Source organism: Anguilla rostrata, chromosome 15 (assembly GCF_018555375.3).
Source record: "Anguilla rostrata isolate EN2019 chromosome 15, ASM1855537v3, whole genome shotgun sequence".
Classification (NCBI taxonomy): Eukaryota; Metazoa; Chordata; class Actinopteri; order Anguilliformes; family Anguillidae; genus Anguilla; species Anguilla rostrata.
In genome coordinates this window covers 24,071,922-24,092,371 of record NC_057947.1, presented here as the reverse complement: position 1 = coordinate 24,092,371, position 20,450 = coordinate 24,071,922, and the positions used below count along the sequence as shown (strand labels likewise).

Here is a 20,450-nt window from a genome sequence, read left to right as displayed (position 1 = left end):
ATATTTTGACTCTTTATCACACTAATGCCAAGTGCTCTGGCAAAAACTTTATGTAGTGCTTCTTTACATTAATAGAGATGACAGCAACCTGACAGAGTTAAGATGACCAATCCCACCCAATCGGAATTAAGAATTCTGTTTTATATTAACAGCCAGGGCCAACTGCCTCACTGCACCTGCAATTAACTGGTCTGTTGCCATGGAAATGACTAACAGCCCAGGTGCAGTGCAGTTGAGCCTGTGCCATCACACAATGTGTTTCTCATCCTAGGCCATCCTACATGCTTGTCTGATTCTTAACTCCAGTGATCAGAACCCCCCAGTGCACCCCCAGCAAAGGCTGTTATGACTACGGATGGAGAAGTGGGCTCAGAAGGTCCCGTCAGGACACTGTTTGTACCAGCTGTCAATCACATACTGTAAGTAAAAGGCTTGCCTGGCCTGGCAGAGCAAACCGACAGAGTCTTATTAATCTTACATGACCTCTGGAGAGCCGAGCTGCTCGTTGCCATTGTGCTGTTTGCTGTGAGAGGTCAGCGGACAGTAAACATGCGATGCTTCTCTAGTGACCGACTGTCTGCTAACCCAGACAGACAGGAACCAAGAGCTGTGTGAAGGTCCAGTCCACTGAAACACGAGACTAAGGCACTCCAAAGGTACCAGAAAAACAAACCGTGGGTTCTTGTCAAGGTCTAGCCAGCGCATACCGGTCTAACAAAGGTGTTGCCTGCAGACATAAACCTACAAAGCTTGTCTACTGAGGCAATGAGTCTAGAACACCACAAATGTGTCAGGCAAACAAGCAAATGGTCATGAGTGGGTTTAGCCTACAGAGGAGACAGGTCTACAAGGGCAGAATGCTAATGGTCATGTGACAGTGTGGTCTTAGGGAGGAGTCCCATAGGACACAAGCCTACACTCGTACCGGGGCAAGACCTGCTAATAGACTCACACCTCCAACTCACCCACATGGATTAAGCGTATGTAAAAAAGAGTTCTCTTAACAATGTAAGAGCACACAATTCAGGGAACAGGCTATTCAGCCCATCATTTGAAAACAAACCAGCGTATCCAGCACAGCATCAAGCCCGGACTTGAGCACCAACGTGATTGCTTCCTGTACAGTTACTTGACTTGGCAAGCTGTTCCACGCATTCAGCCCTTAATCTACAGCGGGGTTCATGCACAATGCGACGAAGGCAAGGCTCGGTCACGAACGGAAGCGTCAGATACAGCCACAGGCTCAGCCTTCGGGTGTTTACGGTTTGGAGTACATGGGCAGAAGAGCCCAGAGAGATAGGCACACCCTACCTGTGTGAAAATCAACCTGGAAACGGGCTGTTCAGGGATGCTCTTCATAATAAGAGCAGGGCAGACTGCAGCAGTTTCTTCAGAAAAAGACAGCAACAAAGGCCAGCCCTATTCTGAATGAGGCCAGCTGCCTCATTCCTGTAACGTTAGTCAGCACGTGAGAGCTTTGTTGTTACGTAACTGCACACAAAAAAGAGTTTTGCTCCAGAACAAACCACTGTGCACTAATGCACATTAGCAATAAACTCAACAATGTCAAATAAATATAACTGAAATATATAGCCAACACATATCATACAATATATAATACAGATACAGTATATCATAAATTCACTCATGCAAGAGTGAACTTGAATTTGACAGTCACAAATTGCCAACAATAGTCTAATCAGCAATATCTTTACAAAAACTCTAGAATACGCCACTAAATTTGGTAACAAACCCCATACAAGTCACGTGAAATAGAGCAAAAAAATAAAACAAATAAAGCACCACAGAAGATAAAATCAGGATCAAGAAACCAAAGGGTGTCATAAATGTTATGAATTGCATGCATTGGAGGGTCTGAAGAGTAGAACAGCTCTTATCTTGGGTTTAACTCACCCATGACAGATCCTTTAGCTGAATTGCATTGCGGGGTGCTCCCAAAGTGAACATTTCACCATCGACGTCCGACCTGACGCCGCCCGCTCCCACCCCCCCACCGCCGTGTGCCCCTCCCTCACACACGCTGAGGCCCGGAGAGGCCGGTGCAGAACACGGTTTGGTGATGACAGAGAGCAGGGGAAGGCTGTGAGACCGGTACTATCGGCCTTCAGGCAGGATTAAGACTCTGTAGAAGCTGCCGGGCTTCTCCAGCATCAAACCCCATTAGCAGTTAGCCTTCTGCCCTTCCTTTCAAACACCCAATGTCACCCGCATTCCGGCAGCCCCTAAAGCTTCATTTACATTAAACAGACTGTAATTACAAGCCTGCTAAGAAAGAATGAATTTTCTTCGGATTATTTTCCGCTCATGAGAATACTGAAGGAAGACAAAAAAAAAAAAAAGAGTTATCCCAGGGGTTTTTTACGGTGACATCATTGAATGAGGGTAATGTATACCAGACACAGAGCATTGGGTGTAAAAAAAATAAGATGTATCAGAGGGTACAAGGTCAAATAGGCATTTATATGCAAGTGTTCTATGTGTGTCAGGAGCTTGATGTCTCAGTATAAGTTGCAATGCTTTATCTGTTTCTGTCACATGGTTTGACACAGAAACCTTAAATCATGCAGAATCTTCCCCTTGCGTGATTCTGAGGATGGATGCTGTAGTGCGCAGAGATCACTAAAAGACAACAGTTATTATTGGATTGCCGCTGTTTCATCAAAGGTCAGTGATTATGCATGCTTGAGTTCACCGAAGAGACTCTGTGAGGCCTCCCATAGTTCCAGCACATAAGTGCTACAGGAATCACAGCTACCCAACAACTGCCGCCAAAACAGCACAAGACCGGTGCTGCACATCACTGTAAAGCTGGTACCTGTGCTGCACATCACTGTAAAGCTGGTACCTGTGCTGCACATCACTGTAAAGCTGGTACCTGTGCTGCACATCACTGTAAAGCTGGTACCTGTGCTGCACATCACTGTAAAGCTGGTACCTGTGCTGCACATCACTGTAAAGCTGGTACCTGTGCTGCACATCACTGTAAAGCTGGTACCTGTGCTGCACATCACTGTAAAGCCGGTACCTGTGCTCCACATCACTGTAAAGCTGGTACCTGTGCTCCACATCACTGTAAAGCTGGTACCTGTGCTGCACATCACTGTAAAGCTGGTACCTGTGCTGCACATCACTGTAAAGCTGGTACCTGTGCTGCACATCACTGTAAAGCTGGTACCTGTGCTGCACATCATTGTAAAGCTGGTACCTGTGCTCCACATCACTGTAAAGCTGGTACCTGTGCTGCACATCACTGTAAAGCTGGTACCTGTGCTGCACATCACTGTAAAGCTGGAACCTGTGCTGCACATCACTGTAAAGCTGGTACCTGTGCTCCACATCACTGTAAAGCTGGTACCTGTGCTGCACATCACTGTAAAGCTGGTCCTGTGCTGACAAAATCACTGTAAAGCTGGTACCTGTGCTGCATCATCAGTAAACTGGAACCTGTGCTGCACATCACGAAAGCTAGTTCCTTGCCATCACATCACTTTAAGCTGGTACTGGCTGTACATCACTGTAAAGCTGGTACCTGTGCTGCACATCACTGTAAAGCTGGAACCTGTGCTGCACATCACTGTAAAGCTGGAACCTGTGCTCCACATCACTGTAAAGCTGGTACCCGTGCTCCACATCACTGTAAAGCATGAGCCTGTGCTGCACATCACTGTAAAGCTGGTACCTGTGCTGCACATCACTGTAAAGCATGAGTCTGTGCTGCACATAGCAGTGGAGACATAAAACAGCAAGCACTCTGCAATATTTCTGCACATAATTCTTGCATCATCAGGGAATTATTAAAAACTCCACTGGGTGCTTTATCCTTCTCAAGGATACAGAACCAGCCTAATTTTCCCGCATTAAGAAACCATCTACATTTCCTTTTTGAAGGTGCTCATGACAGCATTTACATTGTACCACATAAGGATACATTATCAAATGAATTATTAGGATACATCTTGATCGGTGGGTCAGACAATGAAACCACTCAAAAGCACGTATGGACATGCAGTGCTGAATTTATCTAATGCTGCATGCTGACTTTGAGACCGCTGGGGGAAATGAGACACAGGAACGCTCTACCCTCTAAAATCAGACACAGCCGTCTGTGGTATGTAGCTCAGAGTGAAAGCCCTTCAAGCCCACCAAACCCACAACATCTTAGAGTCACATAGGCTACATCCTCAGCTATGACTTTCAGCGCTGCGAGCACGTTCCGACTGTCCCGGGTTCGAGGGCGACCCGCAGCAGCATCTGCAAAGGCCCTGTGGCTCGTGACCCTCGGCACTCACACACGCACGTCGTACCTGCCACATCCGCCCTGCTTCCTCTCCTCCTCCTCCTCTTCCTCCAGCGCAGGCTGCAGGGGGGCAGCTTCGGCTGCGCGTTCCCCATCTCTCCCTCGCCTTGACGCGGACGCGGCGCAGGGGGCTGCGGACAGTGCTGCGCTGCTGCCCGCATGCGACCCAGCTGCGGCAGAGCAGAGTAGCGTTCTGCGTCTGGGCTAGTCTGGCACCCACCTCCCCCTCCCCCTTCCCCCCGACCTGCCTCTCTCCGTCCCTCCTGCTGGGCGCACAGTCAGCAAATCTGAAGCAGAATCATCCTGTGCCAGCACAACCCCCAACCCCCTCCCCCCTCCCCTCCACCAATGAGTCAGAGAGAACAACTGCTTACCCAAACCAAAAACACGGAGCAGAGAGCCGCTACAGATCTCACCTATGCCTGCCTGACTGACAAGTTACAATCCAGTCATTTACCAGATGCTGTTCTCCAGAGTGACAGTGCATGCATTCAGGCAAAGCGGATGAGATAACAATGTATCAGAATCATTTCACGTTAGCCCTGTTAGCAGTAACCGCAGTGGAAGGATCCACACCTCCCTGGGAGGTTAGTGAAGACCTCCTCCCACATGAAGAGACCTGGATGACCCCACCCCCCAGCCCCAAAACGCGTTCTCTTTCTGTTTTGTCACAGTCACCTAATTGGCCTCCTCCGTTTTCGCTTCAGTGAGTTTGGGGGCCCCTCGCCCCTGCCTACACCCCAAAACACAAAGGAGGTCCCAGGGCTTTTGTGACAGGCCTGACAGATGGAATAAATGCTCAAGCTCAGTGTTCTGCGGTCTTTGTTCTCTTATGCTCTCTCGAGTCAGAAAGTGTGCAATTACACATCTATTCAAACACACAGGTTCTGCTTGTCACTGCATGCATGGACTGGCATCTTTATTAACCCCTTAGGTTTCTGCCTTGAAATGTATCAGTTAACATGGACGTGACGAAAAGGTCCAATCTGCTCTTGCTTCAGGAACTTGAGGAGCATAAATGATAAATATCAGGATGTCTAACGCTGACGGCATCTAACAGACAGGCATCACTCAGAGCAAATCGCTCTTTCTGACTGCAATTGGTATTCGTCTAGTGATGCCTGATCTCATCCTGCCTTCTATCACTCTGTATGTGTGTGTGTTTGTGAGACATATGCATTGACACATATGTATGCACACCTGGACAGACACACACATATTTGCATGCACAGACACACACACAGGGGTACAGACTGGCAGACAGACACACTCAGACTGGACAGGAACTGTCAGCACACTGGGGTGCACCGCAGGCTGGACCTCTCTCCCCTCTCCACTAGGGGCCCGCCCCCCATAACGCGCAGACCAGCTGTAAATACAGGTGTTCAGTACCACTGGAGGAGAGATCAAAGGGAGGATGGGACTGATAACAGCGCCGTTTGTCACCTGACTGCGTCTGTCTCCACGGCGACTGCCGGGATGCCGCAGAGCCGTAAAGCCCGGGCCTGGCGTGAATTCCACCTGAAACCAGCGCGTTCGGCGCGGGAAACGGAAACAAACTCCCAGTGTCTGGCACTGCGGGGCTGGACCGCAAGAGAGAGCCCAACAGACATGGGCACTGACAAAGAACGGCTCTTCTCTCCTCCTTCCTGCAACCACAGATGTTCTACGCACAAACCAGATGGCCAGCTCCCGGGTTCCCTCCAGCATCTCCGCTTCCTTATTCGAGTCAGGGTAAAGGGGCACTGTGGTATAGCCCCACATTTTGGAGCCAAATAAGAATTGATTCAATTATGTAAACAAACAGAGCTACTGACAGCAGTTCCTGTTTGTCTCTGTTTAGTGAATATAGGCCTACCTAACTTAACTCTAAATTCCATTTCATCAATCCCTGAGAAAGTTCTCTGTAAACAAGAAGTTATGGTCCCATCTGTGCTGCTACTCTAGCAGAAGTTTCTGTTTTAAACCACACCTACTCATATATATTTATAAGCCAGCAAATCAGAACACCTGTAGATATGCCTCACAACCATTCCCTGGTCTCCTTGTCATCTAAAATTGATGCTCCATGCCCCGTTTACAAAGTGTTTTTGCCTTTTTTGTAGATGCAGTACAGTTTATGCTTCTTTTTCCAAAGTCAGATCGCCAGTAAAAGACAGCAGAATCCCAGCTCAACATCTTGCTTTCATTAGTCTACTTTCTCAAATTTGGCTATCTTCCATTTTGTCTGTGAAACTCAAGTTTACTCTGAGATCTGTCTGAAGGGGTTAATAATGGATGGACACACACACAGTGGAAAATGAAATCCTCGTCTGACATAACAAAGACATGTCAGCAGACATTACTCTTCTCTTCATTTCTTCAAAAAAGGAAAGGAGATGCTTATTCAATCGTGTGCCAAAAATGCACACAGCATGTGTGCTGGGTTGCAGCCTGACTGTGGCTTTTTCGCGATCCTCTCTGTCTGTCACAGTATTTGTGGGAATGAATACATCTGATGGGGGGTTAGCGCATGCTAACGGACTGACTCATCCTTCTCTCCGAGGATGCCAAGCATCCTGCTAGAGCTGCAGATTCCGGAATTTTGATACTCATTCATCTGCAGGTGGAGATTGTGAGAGGATGGGGGGTTGGGCTGGGCGGTCTCTGCTCACAGCTGTCACACTGTAATCACACCTAAACCCCTCTGAAAGTACAAATCTGCACAGAAGGGCTGTGTGGCTTCTCCTTAACCAGCCTCTCATCTCCTCATATGCACACAGCTTGTTGTAGTTCTACAAACAAAAACAGCAGCAGCAGTAGTATCACTGTTATAAGTAGTAGCCACAGCAGAAGAAGCCATAGTATTAGAATTAAGGCAGAAGCAGAAGTCATACTAATACTAGTGATAGAAGCGACAGCAGAACTTGCAATAGCAGTAGTAGTAGCAGTAGCGGCAGCTGCGTCAGCAGCAGTTTTAGCTGTAGCACCCGCAGAAAAAGCAGCGTAAGTTGTTGTAATATTAGCATCATATTAAATTACAGCTTGTTTTCCATTGGAATCGTGAAAGCCTTTGGCCTCCCACATCTGCCACCAGAAATGTCTGGAAAGCAGCCACCGCGGTTACATAAACGTGCATCTGCACACCACTTAACCTGGCCTTCACCTTTCAGCTCAGGTAATGGGGGACACACGCTCAGTGCAGAGACACGCTGGCATGATAGCATTAGTCTCATTCGGAGTTGGCAAACCCTCAGCAAACCATCTGATTAAATCTGTTTATAAAAAATAGAATCGCAGCTCCAGGACTCTCTGAAGCTCTTTTTCCCCCCACTAGCTTGCAGCTGTATTACCATAGGCCTCCACCAGTGCTGTGTTGATGGGCTCTGCTCCCTCGCCTACCTAACGGTGAATCGGGATTCCTGCTCCACTAACCCTCAACTCACATGCCTCAACGTCAGCGACGGTACAACTGCCGTCCCGTGCGAGATTACTGTCCCGCTAAAACAAGGAAGGCTCAACTGGGGACAGCCCCCTCTCAGTCGTCAAGGGCGACCATCCACCCCCCACTAAGCAGGTGCGATGCAGAGCCCTCCCCTACCCTCTTTTAGATTAAGTAAATACAAACATTTGTAAGGTGCGAAACAATTTAAAAATGTCCAAATATGTACGTTGGAGAAATTTCTGGTGGGACAGTGAGAGGGATGGGTGTGGGTGTAAACAGGAAAGGGGGAGGGGGGTTAGGGGTGAAGCCCTAACCCTGCCCATCAGCCACACATCTCCTCAGCATGTTGGGACCTGAGGAACACCATTAGGTACCTCTGCACAAACTCCAAAAAAAGCAATGGCTATTCGACCTATGAGGCCAAGCTCTCAGCCTGAGTGGAGGGGGGTTATGGGGGGGAGTAAGAGTACTCCAGTCTTCTTTGGCCTTGTAATTACTCACGCCCTGTCCAGACAGAGGCTCAGTTTAACCACAGACATTCACCTGGTATTCTGGGGCAATGTCTAAATGAGTCGTAATTACAAGCAGCGGAACATGACTTCAGACCCCGCCCTCTGCTCCGAGCTGTCCACAATGAAACAAAGGCTGTTTTTCCCGCCCCTTCCCGTCCTCGTAAAGAGGGGGGAGGGACATTTAAAACCAGAGACAGCCCTAAAATTTTGGTGGCCTTTGGCAACCGATCACAGAGCGGGGGAGGGAGGTGTTGGAAGCAATCGCGGACCAGAAGGGGTGGGGCGGGGGGTTGGTTGGTCAGCAATCGCAGGCTTGGAAACCAGCGCAAGAACAATACCATGCCTTTCAAATAAAAAATAAAAACATTTAAAACCTGAATTTGGCCCATTCATGGTTGTGGCCCTAAATTCCCGCATAGACCATTTATGACGGCAGCCAGCAGCTGTTTAAAAGCCGCTTGGTCTCATTGGATGTGATCAGCCATATCCAGTGTCCTGGCCTGTTTTTAAACAGAAAGCAGCCATTTTCACCGCCTGACAGCACGTGGGTACAAGATCCAGACCTGCGTAGTGTTATTCCTGAATGGCAGATGTGTGTCAGATGAGTGAACAGAACCGAAGTGTCTTTTGCCCGAGTGTGAGGGTGGAATCAGTGCTGTAGCATGGAAACATGCCGAGGTGCCTGATCCAGCCGCACACACGACCTCATCAACGCTGGCCTTAAAACCCTTTAACGCATTCTGACTGTGACCATAATCCATTTACAGAGGGTCAGAACAAAAATCAGCAAGTAAACAGGTTAAGCAGGTATTGACCGGTTGTCTGGTCCATCAAGCATTTGTGGTTAATAACCAGGATTACACCAGTAAAGCAACAATACAATTTTCATACCAACCAATCCCCCTGCTGGACACAAAACAAGGCTGAAATGAATGCACGTGAAAGCCATTTCATCTCTCAGGTTTGCACAATGTTTCTGAGCTTAATTTAAACCCTGCTTCACAAATAATCCAAAAAAGTATTCGTTGCGCAACAAGCTTGGCTCTCTCTTTTACACCCATGTAATATAAACCAGACGCAAAGACGTACGTGGAGAAAGCACTTGCACACATTGACAAGCGCACATACTGTACGATTCGACCGCAGCAAGTTACAGCTTTGCAAAGTCTGTACGAGACAAAAAGGCTGACAAAACCACTCAGATCTACACAAGTATGCAGGAAAACAGATGCGTGATGGGAGCTGCCCCAGTGCAGGACAGAGAGGAGGGGGACCGTACCGTCAGATCTCCAGGGGACACAGCAGCCCAGCGTCATGGGTGTGGCGAAAAAAATGTCCCGTTCACCTTGGGAAACGGGCTGCTCCTCGGTCCGGACCGCGGGAGTCCGGGCCTGTGGCTCTGTGACTCTCACACGGACCGTCTCCCACCTCCCACTCTCCTCTGCACTGCAGCCTGACTGACCTGACTCCCCCCCCCCCGGAACATCTGCAGGTCTGCTGCCCCGCCCCCTCATCCCATCCCAACAGCCCCCCCCCCCTCCCCCAGATGGTTTAGCCCTCAGGCTGTCCCCCCAGATGTACAGTACACTGTAAAATATGTAACAATACACAGTCCATTACCAACAAATGATGCAATGGATGACATCCAGGATAGCTATTTAGTGCATGTATTTAAATAGCCCTGTTCAAGCACAGACCTGCACAGCAGGCTACTGAGACATACATCAGTCCACATCAGAGAAACTTCCCTTCACATTCTTCTGTTAGATATTCATGCAAAGCACTGTCTGCTGCATTATTAAGATCCAGTCTGCCGCACTTCCACAACAGTCATAATTAGATTAGTGATGACAGCCCCTTGCTAATATCTGTCATCTCATGTGGGTTAATTAACAGCAGTGCCTTAACAAAATTGGGAACAATGAGGTCAGCATGTGAGTTTTTGCAGAAGGTCAAATTAACACCAGAATATGTTACATGGTACTAAGATCACTGGAATGTTGGAAGTGTTCTCAAGAGGATTACATAACACACATTCACAATAAGATACACTTTCGAGAGCGGTGACTATTGTTTGACTCAGTCAATGGATCTTAATTATAAAGGTATCTGAAGTTAGCTGTACCTAGCAAAATAAATCAAACTAAATACATACAGTCATAAATAAATCTGGCCTCCATAGAATAAGACTGTCAAGCCAGTGCCTGTCATTAAAAAAGGAAGCCAGAAGAGGTTTCCCCATCAGTTTCCTGATCAGGGTCAGGTGACTGACAGTTTCCTGTGTCAGCATGGGTTTTTTGTCTGGGTATTCCGGTTTCCTCCCACAGTCCAAAGACATGCAGGTAGGCTAATTGGAGACTCTAAATTGCCCTTAGGTGTGAGTGAATGGTGTGTATGCCCTGTGACAGACTGGTGACCGGTCCAGCGTGTATTCCTGCCTCTCACCCAATGCATGCTGGGATAGGCTCCAGCACTCCCCATGACTCTGTCCAGGATAAGCGGGTATAGATAATGGATGGACGGATGGATAACACCTAGTGTCTGTCATAATTCACACTGCCATATGCCACAAATCACTAGCACTTTTGAATATCGTATCTGAAAATGAATCATAAGGAATTTGTATTGAAGTAGAAAAATATATATGTAAATTTCTGGGACAAAATATACAAAACACAGCATGCAAAAAACACAAATTGTGAAATTCTTGCAACTATAGGCTACTTTGAAAAGATCCAGATGCATGGTGATGTAAAGTTGAGAGTAAGTTCACCAAAGCCGGTAAGGAATTTGATCGCTGGGTGCGTGGCTCCAGTTCCCCCTTTATATCCTCCTGTAGAGCGATTATTGTGTGACTGTGAAACCTGGCTGTGTCGCTTCACCATTCGACGTTCAGTTAACTGAGGGAGACACTCTCCAGATTTACTCTGGTTATCCTCTGTAACCATTGGAGCAGTCTCACATACAGTCCTGAGCGCTGCCTTGAATGCTCTTGATCGATTAGTCCTGAACACAGCCTATATCAGCAAGGAGCACATCTCCTCTCTGCTCCTGGCTGATATAGGCCTCTAATGACTCAAATGAAAGAAAGGCCACAGGTCAGGGCACACACTGTCCTGAGCCATTAGATCCTAATTATTTTGTGGATATTGACCAATCAGCTTGCAGAAGAGCACAGAACCAAACAGCTGGTGATACAGAATCGGGTCTCTGTGGATGCAGATGTACAGTCACCTCTGTTTTCACTCTGAGGACACACCTGGTTCCAGCTAAGAGGGGGGGGAAAAGAATCCTTTTGAAAAACAGAGGTGGAGTTTCCTAAAATAACAGCAGCCTGCCTTTTCTCTCGTAAATTATGTGTCTCAGATTTAATTTTACAGTTTGGCTAAATAACAGCCAGACAGGCAAAAACCAGCTTCCACAGCCATCTCGCACCTGGAACACCTGAAGGGTGTGTGCATGTGTGTGTGTGTGCGCGTGTGTGTGTGTGTGTGGGTGTTCACACGTATGCATGGGTACACGAGTGTGTGTGATTGTGTGTGCGTTCACACATATATGCATGGGTACACAGGTGTGTCTGTTTGTGTGTGTGTGTGCATGTGTGTGTTGTGAGGGACAAAGTGAGACAGTAAGAGAAACGCAAATCTCACCACCTAGCTATATCACAAGATCATCTCCCTCAGTAGCCCTCTCCCTCCCTCCCTCCTTCCCTCCCAACAGTGGCTCTTCAGATGAGTGAAAACTGGAAAAAACAGAAAAACATACAAAAGAGGCCCTCCCCCCGAAGCACACCTGTTCCACCTCCACCTCCACCTCCACCTCCACCTCCGCCCCACCCCAATCACGCTCCCTCTCTCCTCACCTGGTACCACTTCCACCCGCCTCTCAGAGCCCCAGAGCAGGGCCCCAGCTGGACCCTTTCATCTCCGGAGAGGGGGGGGCGGGGCGGACCCTGTGACCTGTTTGGAATGCGCTAGCGGGTGTTGGGGGGGTTGGGTGTCTACCTGTGAAAAGGGGCCATTGTTTCCGCCCGCCGCTCTCCCTCTCCGCGTACCCTCCAGGTACCCCCAAATAAAAGGGCGGTTTACGGGCAGGAGCGTTTCCTGGTCTGCGCTTCATCACCCGCCATTATTTATTCATGACAGCCCCTTGCTCTGATTATGGGAGCAGCCTCTTTGGCCAGCAACAGACACACACGTGTGCTTATGTGTGTGTGTGTGTGTGTGTGTGTGTACCATGTGTGTGCATGTGCTGGTATGTGTGCGTGCGTGCGTGCGCACCTGTGTGTATGCCTTAGCGTGTGTGTGTGTGTGTGCATGTGTGAGATGGCCCAGCAGGGCTTTGCTAATCTGTATGGCACTAAAGGATAAGCAGGTTTGTGGTAATAGATGTTTCCTGTCTTCATAACTGGGCCTATGCCTATGGGGGATCTGCAGAATGAACACAGCTGCACAAAGTATTTGTTCAACCGAAAGCAAATAAACTCAAGGAAAGTCATTTGTTGTGGCAAGTAGGCTATATATAAATGAACCTTTTACTACTTGCTTGTGAATTAAATGCTTTTCCTAGAGGTTTTTCAATACAGTTACAAGCAGGCGTAAATGAAGTGTAATTTTATCTCCAAAACCTGATTAATTCCAAATTATACTCAGAAATACATGCAAAAAAAGATGACTAAGGAAACTTGTCTGTTTTCAGAAAACAGACTGCATGTCTTTAATAATGCCTCCAGCCAACTGGCACAGAACACAAAGAGGTCGTAACAGAAACCATGAGCACATGAAAATTCCTGTTTCTTATTTCTGTGATATCACCCTTCAATATAGACAGTAAAATCCCAAAACTAAACTAGCAATCCTGGTTTAAGCCGTACAGGTGCGTGTGCTCAAAAACATTCTCTCACAGTTTGGCCAAACCAAACACTGAACAACAGAAAATCCGGGACTGCTGAGGGGCTTATTTGATAAAAGCGGGACTAAAATGTGCACAATGTTTTGTTCAAAACCACAGACATGAGACCGCAATACAAACCACACTTTTTTTGTTAAACACAATTTAGATTGACTACTGTCAGACTACCAGCCACGTGGAGTTTCTCCAGAGCGGAGAAGAGAATTGAGCGACTGTGGAGCACTCAAAAGGAGAAAATTCAGATAGGAATGTAAACTAGACCAGCCATCTAAGAGTAGGTCTGTTGCATTCTTAAATTCCACTGAATGCAAAGCCTAAGTACCCCATACAATGAAAACACCACACAGCAACTCATCTGTCTGTGAAGCTCTAAGAATTTTGATTGCGACATTCCAAGGGCAAAAGACAGTGGAATTCATTGAAATGTGTAATCAGACATTTCCCAGTGCAGAGAAGCAGCGTCTGCCACCTCGCCCAATACACCGACACGCGCTGCTCTACAGTAAATGGGCTTCTCTGCTCTGCTTTCTCAAATGAACTGTCTCCCCGTCCTCAGACATCTTTCAACTTAACGGGCGACGTTTAAGAGGTGAATTTAACCGACGGCATTTGGAGCTCAGGCATGGCTCGCTTGCATATCCGTTTTACATTCCGCCTCACGCTGGATTTACATAGCAGAATAATAGCAAGAGGCAGTTTTACACGCCTCGAGGTCCTGTGACTCACGCACTCCATAGCCAAGGTCACGGAAGTCATGTTTCACAGCGTGTTTGGAACATGGAATACCAAATGTCAGATTCATTTTTTTACAGTCTATGTTTTAAACATGTGAAAGCACATTTCACTGATAAACACATTCAAGATGTTACATACTGTATATGAAACATGTAAATTAATTTGGTCATCTGTAATGAACAAATGTGGAATTGGACGTCGTATACATTGCGGTTAATACAATTTTACTTATACTTCACAAATGCTCAAAAACAAAGTGCACATTTCAGATTGGAAATAAGAGTTACACTGCAACAGCAATTACCAGTCCATACAGTATGTTTCACACAACCAAATAATACCGCATACGTCATCTGAGGTGAACACTTTGGCTTCTCGGGACAAACAGCAAGACAGGTTTTGGAAGGCACTTTAAGGCAAAGGTACACAATTTTTTGTCTGGAATCCTAGTTATGGGTGAATGTATGAGTGACATTAAAAACAACCAAAGAGAAGTACAGAGGCATTTAAAAGTAATGTAACACAGCAATTGCTTCACCAGGAAAATGGCCCAGTGATGAGCGTGTAGCCCCCTGGTAGTGAGAAGTGGGTTTTGTGCATGTTTATGAGCTCTGAGCTTGTTTGCCTGGGCGTAAGTGTGTGATCGCTCGAGTGGTGAACGTGAGTTGTGTTGTGGTAGCAGCACTGGTATTGTGGGTTGACGAAAAGCAGCAAAGGAGTGGGTTTCTCTGCACTGGCCCGGGGACTAGGGTTGCCAGATTTACAATTTCTCAGAATGTGAGAACATGCGCAGCTGCACGTGCAATTGCAAAAACAAAGCCGGGGGCTGCTGGACCGGGGGTGGGTTCCTCTTGATCCAACCAACGTCGCACCGGGGTGGGGGGCCGTGGGTCAAACCAAAGTCAAACCAGGGAGCCAATGACACGTACATTCATTACTTGGACCAGAAATTACAACGTCCGTTCGGGAGTACCAACCGGACCTGTAGAAATCATTTGAAAACCGGATGTCTGGCAACCCTGCCAGGGCCCAGAGAGCAGACTATCGCAGGTCTGCTAAATACCGCCGTCCCGCGAGGGGCTCACACGAGCAGGGGCAGCCTTCCCTGCTCCCAGACACCCCGCCCCACCCCAAACCCAACCCCCAAGGTACCATTCGCCCTTGTTCAGTCTCCCTGACAGACCAGGCCAAACACACAGCCTGCCCGCCAAACTGCTTATTTGTGTTAGGAAGTGTAATTAACGCTCAGCGACACGTTGATTGCCCTCCAATCATAACCTGGAGTGCGGCCTGGACCTCCAGACTGTGTATCCTCGCGTGGAAACAGACGGAGAACATTAGCATTAACATTTTTTCTGAAAGGTATGGGGAGGGGTGGGGGGAAGGCACTGGAGCAGAGGGGAGGACTGTAGTAGTCCAACACAAAACAAAAACCAAACTCAAATTGAAATGTATGAATTTCCTCAAGTTTGGGAGTTCCATCTACTGAGGAAACCCCTTTCCAGCTGATGGCCCCCTGGTAAAAATATATTTTGTTTAATTAAAAATCCCAATGAATTGACCACCCACACACAGAAGGTGGCACAGCCAGTGATGCGCCATAGCCCGGGACTCACCCTGGTCCTATCGTCTGCTCTCTCTTTCTGCTAGACCAGCCGCCACTGCCTGCGCTTTTAATGTCACGGCGTCGAGCGCACTATCGAGAATGACCCGGAAACCCGCTGGTGTGAGCAGGCAGCGCGCTGCGGAAAACTCTAGAAAGGGCTTCCGCTTCTCGCGAGCGCGGATTTCCGACTACAGCGCAGGCCTGCAGCCGATCCGAGTGCGAGGGGGAAGGGCGGGGCTGAACTTTCCACACAGTTCAGAGAGGCTGTTTTCTCAGCTGACTCAGATCGCCCGGCGTAGAATCCTCACGCCTGGCCCAACGGCGAGCGGCGGAATATTTTCCGCTTCCACGAGATTCCGGAATGAGGGACAGGCGCAGGATTCCTGGGATGCGGAGTTCATCCACGTGTGGGAAATGGCTCCTCACTCAGACGAATAATAATCAGCATGACAGGAGGCAGTGAGCAAGCTGCCTGCATATCTGCGATCTGGGAGGAGCAAGACCTTCTCAAACCAGATGAGCCCGGTCAAAAACGTGTGATAAAGTCAACTTTCACTGGAGCGAAAAACGAGAGAACACCTGTCCACTTTTCAGAGCCAGCCGACGCTCATTTCCTGGAAATCTTAGAAATGCTGCCCCCTGGTGGTACATAGTTTTAATGAGTGGGATGCTTTGCGGTCACAGCTCAGCTTGCACATACTTCTGTAAAAATACAGGCAGCTCACATGTACTGCTACAGTATCCTTTTCCCTCTTTATCCATTACTATTTCTTGCTTCTGTACCCTACACTGTCCTTGAGACTGAGAAAGGTTCTAAATAAACATAACAAATCACATGAACACATTTCTTATATTAGGGGTTTAAAATATATTTTCCAATTTCAAGTGTATATGTTGCACCTGCAAGAGTATATATTATTTGCCTATTAAAAATAATAAACCCCCTTTCCTATGAGAGACAAAGACTATTCCCAACATTTAATCTCCCTGCTGCTAAAATAATGATAGGTGGGAAAAGGAGACACACAATAAACCCAGCCCAAGTAATATAGGGGCGGAACAGCTACGAGCAGGTGGGCTGCAGTGATAACAGGGACCTGCTTCAGACAGCAGTCACAACAGCCTCTCTGCTGCACCCAGCTGCAGCCTGCATGGTGGGCTAGCGGCACGGTGGGCTAGCGGCACGGCGGGCTAGCGGCACGGTGGGCTAGCAGCACGGTGGGCTAGCAGCACTGCGTGCGAGACACAGAGGAGCAGGAGGGAGACGTCTCTGTCTCTGCGGGATCAGGGACAGTCTCAGAGTGAGCTGAAAGGGAGCAATTACACGACAGGAGAGGAGACACACGCACGCCCACACACACACACTACACACACACACACACGCCCCCACACACCCACACACACACACAAACACACACGCACCCACACCCACGCACCCACACCCACATACACCACACACACACACACACCACACACACAAACACACACACATACATACACACCCACACACACACACAATCACACCACACCCACACCACACACAAACAACCATCCAACACACACACACTCAACACACACACACACCATGCACGCACACACACACGCCACACACACACACACACACACACACACCATCACGCACACACACACGCCACACACACACACCACACACACACACACACGACACACACACACACACAACACACACACAACACACACACACACACCCACACACACACACACACACACACACACGCATGCACGCACACACACACACACACGCACACACAGAGCTCGCCCGCTGGTGTGGGGCCAGTTATTGTCGTCTTCCCTGTCGCCGGCCCGCAGGGGAGAGCCAAGCAGCTCTCAGGAAAGCCCTCATTGTTTCGTCTGAAGTCGTAACATTATCAACCGATGAAATGTGAGATTAAAAGCGTTTCCAGTGCGGGCTGCCAGCCAGACAGCAGGCGGAGACGTTTTTCAGTCTGCCAGATCAAGTGCATTATTTGGGTTCCTGGTCTGTCACTGCTGTGTTTCGTGCCAGGTTCTGTTAACAATCGGGGTATCAACAGCAAACCCGGAGAACAAAGCACGCCTAAGCCATCTTATGAACTTATTCAACCAAATCCTTCTGCGGAACGCGCTCCAATGATGTCATCTCAAAAGCACTGCCCTTAACTGCCGCAGTACAATGACTCCAAGGAGTTTGGCAAGGTTGTCTGTTTGTTTAATAGCGCAATCCATCCATACATTCGTTATACAACTCTCACAAGGTAATACTGTCCTCATTTAAGCCGGAGAGCAAGTGTTAGTTTTAAGTTTTCTTGTCCCTGTAGAACGGTGGCCTTTACACAGTGTGCTCAATGTATCTGCAATGGAAAAACTGTTTTCTTGTTACAAAATACCTCCAAAATTAATGCTTTTTTATAAAATACAATTAAAATAGTGGAGACATGCATTGCTTTGCAGACAAAGGCATAAACCGTAAAAATCCATTTCAAAAATACATACTGTACAGGACATTGTCTATCCCTGTCAGCGTATGAGCGCAGCACATTGGCTCGGGACAAACTTTCGCAAGCAAGAGTAGCGTTGGCCCTGCCCCCTTTTCGACAGATTACAGGACGTGACACTTCCGCCAGGACAGCAGCGTAATTAAAGACATCAATCGCAGAGCAAACACAAAGCCAATCCCTGACAAGCCCACTCGCACTTAAGCCACCCGACTTCCTGCACTGCGTGTCTGGCCTGTTACCAAGCGACCACTGGGTGCCGGGAAGAGAGGGAACCTGCAATTAATAAATTCAACAAAAAAAAATGTTTTATTGCCTTCAAAAAAAAAAAAAACTTGAGGCATCTGTAGGAGAACCTGTGTCTTCTGCCTCACTGTAAGGAAACATTAATCACTGTCCTGTGTCTCTGCTGGTGACTCTAACAGCGGAACGATGTAGAGAATGCGTGACGTGACGGGCTGGGCATGAGAAACAGCACAGGAGCGGAGCAGAAGAAGAAGAGCTAACTGCATTCTGAGATCGCTGGGGTTCCCACGCCACCTACATGAGAGCGTGGATCGGATGACAGAACGGGACTGTAGACGCACTGCAGACGCCCCACCTGAGCAAACGCAGTCCCCGTCTCTTTTCCCAATCAGACCAAAGCCCGGGGGAGGGGGGGGGCTGCGTTTCGGGCTTCATGGAGCCCGCCCCGATGCTGGCCCAGCTCCCCAATCTGCAAGGGGCTTTTGAAGTCTGTGGGAATTTGGGGAGTGGGGGAAGGAAGAGGGGGGGCTGCGTACGCGTCTGTGCCTCACGGGCGCACCTGGGATATTAATCTCGTGATCGAGACCCTGTGACCTTTGACCTTCTGCCATTGTTACCCCCTCGCCTGTGCTCCTATAAGGTGAGGGCTCAGGGGCAGGCAGCTAGAAATTTGACTGATGGCAACGTCTTGTAAATCAGCAGAAAAACATGACTTGTGCATTGCACCTCCCACCCCTCCCCCCTACACACATACACAAAAAAAAATCGGAACTCTTCCGGAAGAGCTGCAGGGCACCCATAAAAAAATACACATGCAAAAATTATGTGCTCTATACATGAGTCAACTGCCTTCTGCAAAAAACTCTTCCTTTTTGTTAAATGCACCACCATGAAGTGTTATGATGTTCACGTACTGAATCTCTTGTCTGAATGCAAAACAAAGCTCATTTATGAAAAGAAAAAACCTATAAATGGAACGATAAGCTTCCACCTGCGTGAATACAAAGCATAAGAAAATGATACGAGAGGGCTTGGTAATCAACCTTTCAACACTGTGCTACCTCGCCAAGCCACATTGTCCCCACAAAACCCGTTTCTGTGCATCACGACGAGATCACATAGAGGGCATGTTGCTTTTACCGTAGTGAGTACATGCCTAGAGCGTGTTACATGGGGCATCTGCACCAATAACAGGAAAGCAATGAATCCATGCTGGACCTCTGCCTCTATGGATGCAAAAATAACAAAATTGTGTGACATACACCGACTGTCAGGCTGCAAAGCTGAATGGGGGTTTGCATCTGTGTCTATATGTGTCTTTATTGTACCTTTTTAAACAAGACAAGAATAATTTGCAATTTGAAAGTACAGAATAAAAAGCAGGATGTAATGCAGTAACATAAACATGAACTAAACTGCATTAAACAGGAGAAGATTCTTCTTAAAGTGTTACATGACCAGCATCAATCAGAGAAGTGGCTAAACAAAGCTAATTGGGAGTGGAGGGGAATTTGGTCCCATTAATGCATTAAAAGCCAGAAATGAAGAATTCCTCCCAAGTGTTCTAAAAACTTATTAGAGTTTTCTCAGCACTTCCTGTCACTTCAATGCTACAAAGGCAGAAGCTCTTCAAGGCTGAACAGAAAACTAAGGGAAGGGACAGGACGGGCTCATATCCATATATCACGTCAGAGGACTGACTTTGCTGTGGGAGCGCAGGGACGATGGGGTGACAGCTGAGGAGGTCCTGGACATCGTCTGTGCACAGACGAGACGGCTAGGCCCGGTTTTGTGAAGTAGTAATGTTTTATTTATTACAATTCTCCTTCTTCAGTAGAGTCTGTCTCTCACAGAGCTCGAAGGCAGCAATGCCACATTTCAAAGGCACTCACTGCTATTAAAACAATTACTGTCCACATTTTTGACAAAAGCAAACTTGTCCAATCCATTTATAGTAAGAGACCGGCCAAGCTTGGGAAAAGCACGGCGCAATTCCCTCCAATCACACTGTGTCCTTCGGGATCGCACTGGACCATGCTCTCGACTGCACAGTCACCAACGGCCAATCAGAGCACACCTGTGCCTTTAGTCCATAAAATGAGTTCCTCATTACACCTTGGTGCTCCTGTAATAATGAGATTAGACCAGAGATGGTTGAACTCTGGGTTTAGCCTCATAGGTCATA

The 20,450-nt window shown here is 47.9% G+C and overlaps 1 protein-coding gene across 1 annotated transcript in view; it reads right to left on the bottom strand.

The window, feature by feature from the left end:
• Nucleotides 1-20,450, bottom strand: part of LOC135240374 (actin remodeling regulator NHS-like) — a 101,451-nt gene that overhangs the window by 20,161 nt on the left and 60,840 nt on the right. The gene's annotated exons all lie outside the window — the stretch shown is intronic.